Consider the following 6593-nt stretch of genomic DNA (forward strand, 5'->3'; position numbering starts at 1 on the left):
TGGGAAGAGAGGCCCCTTGGTCTTGTAAACTTTATATGACCCAGTACAAGGGAAGGCCAGGGCCAAGTAGTGGGAGTGGGTAGGTAGGGGAGCAGGGGCAGGGGGCGGGTATAGGGAACTTTCTGGATAGCATTTGAAATGTAAATAAAGAAAATACTAATAAATAAAAAAACTAAAAAAAAAAAAAAGAAAATTCAGAGCACATTATTATCTGTTTTTCATTTTAGCTCTTTTGAATATTTCTATTAGTAATAATTTTGGATATATTTATTATTTTTAAAACAAAATATATATTTAAGTTTTTCCTTTAAAAAGATATATTTATCTCTAATGAATGTGTATGGATGTTTTAATTACATGTCTATAAGTGCATAATCTGCCAGGGTCATGGCCTTAGAGATCAGAAGGCAGCATTGGACGCCCTAGAATCTGAGCTGTGAGTCACCTTGGGATCACATATACTGCATGTAGTTCCCACAAAGGAGAGAAGAGCGCATCAGATCTTCTGTAATTGGAATGACAGTTGATTGTTAGTGGCCATGCAGGTGCTGGCAAAAGAATCCAGGGCTTCTGCAAGAACAATAAATCCAGGTTTTCCTTAATCACAGAGCCCTCTCTCCAGTTTCTATTGTCTTCTTTTTAAATTTTATTTTTATATTTACTTATTGTATTTTACGTGGATGAGTTGTTCGTCTGCATATCTGAATGTACATCATATGTCTGTCTGGTCCCCACAGAGGTCAAAAAGAACATATCAGATCCCCTGAAACTGGAGTTACAGATATGCGAGCCACCACGTTAAACCTAGGATCTGAACTCAGGTCCTCTGCAAGAGCAACGAGTTCTTTAAACACTGAGCTCACCCTCCAGGATCCCTCCTTTCTTTTTTATTTTTACAAATTCTTTTTGTAATTTTAAAATTTTTATATTTTAAAAGACAGTAAAAAGGAAAAGAAATACACACATATACATGGACACACTAACACAAAATGTCAAAAAACAATAAAAACACAAAAGCAAAAACCATAATATATAGGCAAAAGACCAGTAATATTTTTTAAAAGTGTCCACCGAAATCCATACAAGACAAAATCTATAAGAACACCATTGAGTTCAACTTATGTTGGACACATACTGCTGAGCACCGGGCATATGGTTTATATTCTCAGTAAAATTCTACTGGAGAAAATTACATTTATCATTGCAAGGAGTTGTCAGTTGGAGGGTTTTTTTTTTAATAATTGCAATTTTGTAATAATAATACAAGTACTCCATTTGGTCATAGAAACTTTGTTTTGTTTTGTTTTGTTTTGTTTTGTTTTGTTTTGCTTTGTTTTTTGATCTCATGATGAAAATGTAGTTTCGCCCTTTACATCCTAAATATTTACTACATCTTTCAGCATTAAGTAACATGTATCTATAGTCTGTAACCAAGAACCAGTCCCATAAATAGTAGATGAACAAAGGAGAAACATCCTGTGAAATACAGATAGCTTAGGGAGATTCTAGATCAATTGTATATTTGTGTCCAAAAATTGACACAAATATTTATTAATGATGTTTCTTGCATTTAGTATGAGAATTAAAGTCAAATCATTCCACACATTTTTCATTTAGCATTTGCTTTTTCTTGCCTTAGAAGTAGTGTTGGAAGCATGTAGATTTTATTCAACACTTCAGAAAATTCTGAACACAGGACAACATCAAGTAACTCATGGTAGATTTTGAACATCACTACTTACGACAATAGTTGATACTTAACACATAAATTGTTTATATGGGTATAATTCAAGTAAAATCTAAATTAAGGTGTGTAGAAAGATAGTTTAAACAGCAATCTTTTCTCTAGGGTTAAACGATTTGTCAGTATGCCACCCTGTCTGTTCCATAAACCTAAAGCTGAATTCTAACACACTTGCTGACCTAGTATTCTTTTTTTCTGGAACAAGAACCATAGACAAGTTTGTTTCAGTCTGAAGTAGAAAGTGAACATAGGGACAAAATGTAACAACCCCAGCTTTCAAATTTAATAAAGTAAGAAAGGTAGAGATCAGGAATTTATATTCCCTAAATAGTAACTAGGTTATAAAAAAAATAAAGCAATTATCTTTAATTGCCTGTGAGAAAAAGGATTTAGGATGAAAGTGTAGGTTACAGGCCTAAGGCGAATCATTCACTCTAAAGAAATGTCCTTATGTCTTTACTTTAGAGCACTATTAGATTAATTTTTTAAAGCTGAGATATTACCCAGAGTTTCTGTGTATTACCCACCCACTTTCCACCTTAATAACAACATATTTGTGTGGTAAGTTACTATCCTTACTCTCGAATGTTTATTAAAATTTCACTTTCAGACTTCCTTAGTCTTAACACGGTGTTCTTTTGTCAGTTCCAGACAGTATCCAGGATGCTATTACATTGATTTATCATGTCTCCTTTTCCCCAGCTCTCCTGTTCATGACTTTGACACTTTGAAGAGAACTAATCAGGAACTTTGTTGAATGCCCTTCAGCTAAGGTAAGCATGCTGTTTTATCAGGATTAAACTGGAGCTATATATTTTGAGGAAGAAGACTATTGAGGTAAATGTCCTTCTCACACATCATCTCAAGGGCTATATGAATTACTTTTCTTGTCACGATGATGAAATGCCTAACTGAAGCAATGGGGAGGAAAGGTTTATTTTGGATCATGTATTTAGATAGATTTCAGTCCATCATGGCAAGACAGGAATGCTGGTGAGAATGACTATTCCCATAGAGAAAGAAGTGAAAGGCCATGGCCATTTACTCTTCAGGAACAGGGAGCAGAGAGTGTCAGAACAATGGACCAGAATAAATGTCAGAGTTCCTTCCCCAGTGATTTACTTCCATAGACCAGCCCCACCTCCTCTAGGCTCCACAGACTTCAGTGCCACCTGACCAGCTGGAGCCAAAGCATTCAAAACACAAGCCAGCAGAAGTATTTAAGATAAAAAATAGAAACAGGATACACTACATTGATGAGACTTGGCACTTTGAGTCTTAACTTTCATTACCTAACTGTCTTTTATCTACTTCCCTTTTTCATGTTGCATTCTTTGACCAGAAAGCCATCCAACACCCATATAATGCATAAATAACGCATAATATTCTTCCTCTCTGAAAGAAGGTTGTTTACATAAATTACTTTTAATTATTCTGAAAAGGTGCTCCTTTTCTTCTCAATATCATTATCTTATTTTGTTCCTTTTCTTTAGTTGTAATCTAGTACTATTTTAGACAATTTTGTTGCTCCTCATGTGGCTTTGTAAGGAATGTACAGTGCATACTAACGCATGATGCACATGTAAATATGATCATTTCCTTTTGAAATAATTTACTTCTATAGATCTACATTAAACTTGAATTCACCCTAATGCTCCATCATTGAACCATAGGTCATATTTTTTTCCTCATTTGCCTAAGTAAAACCTGATCTTTAACCATGCCTCCAGTAAATCTGGGTCCATACACCCAGATCCATTTGCTTACTGTCTGCTTCCTATATACAGGCATAATGGTGTTATGAGTTGAATTGTGTTTCCCCAATTTTCAATTTTTGAAGCCTTGTAACAATTTAAATTATTTAATATTTATACCAATAAGGGCATGGGAGGTATAAACTTAAAGCTTGCTACTACAGAAAGGCATCTTTATTCTCTGAACTATACACAAAGTGTCTATGTGGTTTTACAGCTATACCACTAGCACTTTAGAAGTCATTTTTATCTATGTTATTCTAGCAAGCTAGTCTCCCCTTCTCTTGAGGTCCTCCAAGCCCAAAGTGTTCATTAGGTCATTTTCCTAGAATACTATATCAAGTCAGCTACTTCTCTGTTCCTCTTGGAAGCTCTAAGAGAAAATCCCTATCTCTTACCAGAAGATCTTAATGAAGATCCAATTGATCAAAGATCCAATTGCTTATAAAAGAAGCCACTAGCTCCTCCCCTACAATCTTGGCAGGCTGAACCATGTTACCATAAATTGCATCTCTTCAGGACACACCTAACTGTCCCTGACTAAACCAAAATCAACTTTAGCTTTTATATTTTACTAACACTTATGTTTTCCATGTACAATAACCAAATTACCTGTAACAAAGCCCTAATATTTCTACCTCAGAATGTGAGCTTATTTGGAATAAGGTCATTGTAGATGTAAGCACCAAAGACAAGTATGCCAGCATGCCCTAACCCAGTATGATTGAAGTTCTTATGAATGCTATCCAAAGAGTATGAGTGTGGAGAAGGGGGACATTTTCTACTTGATTACAGTGCCATGTAATAGTTTGCCTTGGTCAGGTGTGCTTAGAATCCATAAAATCAGGAAGTTTTCAGGTAAGCAGGTGTTCTACTTCACTCTTGTTCTTTCTTTCAGACTACTCTAATGTTACTAGAGTCTTCAGTCCATGCAAGGATTACTCAATGTTTAAATGATTTTTAAAATCTTAAATATACACATTAGCTCTTCATACTGTTGGATTGTAAAGGCTCTAGATAATACTTACCAAGTGTGTAGCATTATGAAGAATACTTTTACCATCTGTAAATATCTGCATTTTAGAAGTTGTCTGGATAACACTCTGTGTCAGATAATGTGTCACAATACTGCATCTCATAAATAGATGAGTCTCTTAATTAAATATCTAAAAGAGATTTGCTTCTCGATTTTGACAATTTTGAATAAATCAAATATATGTCTTTGTGTATTGCTTTTCTTATTACTGTAAAGAAAAACTGCAAACTTAGGGAAGGAAGGACTGATTTGGGTTTACACTTTTGGAAAATAGAGCCCTTGATGGAAGAAAGGCATAGGGGAACTTAAGGATAGGAACATGACGCTAAGATTAACTATATCTTGGGGGACAAGAAAACAGAAATCAAGGTAATTCAGGAATACATCCAGCCTTCTTTCCTTTCCTGCTTTTATTTACTCTGAGCCCCAAACATAGGAAATAAAACCATTCATATCCAGAAGTGAACATTTCACTTTCGTTCGTCCTCTTTCATAAAGACCTCAGAGACACTACCTAGCTATTCTCAATTCAGCCCATTGACTGTGACCATTAACCATCATGCCTTATGCGCACAACTCTGAGTGAATATGTATTTTCAAGCAAGTTAATGAAAATACTGCACTGGTCATAGTGACATAGCAATTTAATACAAGCACTTAGGGGCCAATTAGACACATCTCTATAAGATCCATTCCAGTCTGGACTACAAAGTGATTCACTTTCAAAAACCAAAAATCAAACACAAGCAAAACACATAAAAACATCTATTAGTACAGTTGCTATGGCATATAAGGAAAATACATTTACTTTTGTAAAAAGGGTGGCAAAATCTCTTTCAAACTGCTGTTGCATACTCACCAGCTATGGCCTTAATACATGCAATAACTGACATCTTTTGATGATTCATTTTTGACTTCCTCACAAAACACATAGCCTAAGGAAGCAATAAAATGTGTTCTGAGGTTGGCTAGTTGGTTTTGTGTATGTGTATGTGTGTTTGTTTGTTTTTGGTTTGGGGTTGGTTTTGTTTTATTTTTTCATTTCCCCATAATATAATTAGCAATGACCTATGTTTTCTTTTTCTCTTTAATGGATCAGCTTAAATTTCCAAGAACATTTCCTGTTAGATTTTAGAAATCTTTTTTCAGTTCTTTGAGAATTTTATATACAGTATTTTATTTATATTTGTGGAGGTAGATCTCCAACTCAAATATGCCTTAGCAATGAAAACAACTCAATATGAATGCATGCTGTGCGCCTAGATTGGGCAGATCTACTGCTACTCTACCATGTTTCACATCTATGAGACCCCTTAGAACTTGGGGATTTTCCAGGCCATGTGCTTCTGCTCTGCATCATCTCCCTCTCCATTTTCTCCTTCTTCTCCCCCCTCAACCTTCCACTCTACCTTCCCTTTATCTGCCCAATCATCACCTCTTCTTTGTTTTACAAACTAACAGGAGAACAGGTTTACAGGGAATCACCTGAGTGCTGACTCATTCCTTGTTCTCAGCCACTCATAGGAGCATGGAATTAACATCAAATATAATTAGTCTCAGGGCTATCTGCAACACATATTCATGTGTTTTAATGCCACAATGTATTATGTAATGCTAAAATCAGAATAAACATTTCCTCTAATATGGGAACTGTTTGCTTCTTTTTACTTTTAAATCAAATTTCTTAATTTTGAATTTTGTGAGTTTTTTAAAAAATAGTTTCAAAATGTTCTTTATTAAATATATATCTCAGTTTCAACCTACCAACTCCCAGTAATGACATGGAGACATTTAATTATTTATGAAAGCTTAGGCTTTATAGCTTAGGCTTGTTCTCAAATTATCTCATTTAACTTAATTAAGCTATGTATTCTAGTCCCTGTCACATGACCTGTTATCTCTCACTATGTCCTGGTGTGTCCTACTTCCTCTGTGTCTGGTTTTCCAGTCCTCACCTCTGCTTCTTCCCATTGCCCAGAAGTCCTGTCTTTCCTCTCCTGCCACATGTACAGGCTGTCAGCTCTTTATTAAAGCAATCAGAAGTGATGGAGAAGAATGT

Source organism: Mus pahari, chromosome 7 (genome assembly GCF_900095145.1).
Source record: "Mus pahari chromosome 7, PAHARI_EIJ_v1.1, whole genome shotgun sequence".
In the NCBI taxonomy this organism is placed as follows: Eukaryota; Metazoa; Chordata; class Mammalia; order Rodentia; family Muridae; genus Mus; species Mus pahari.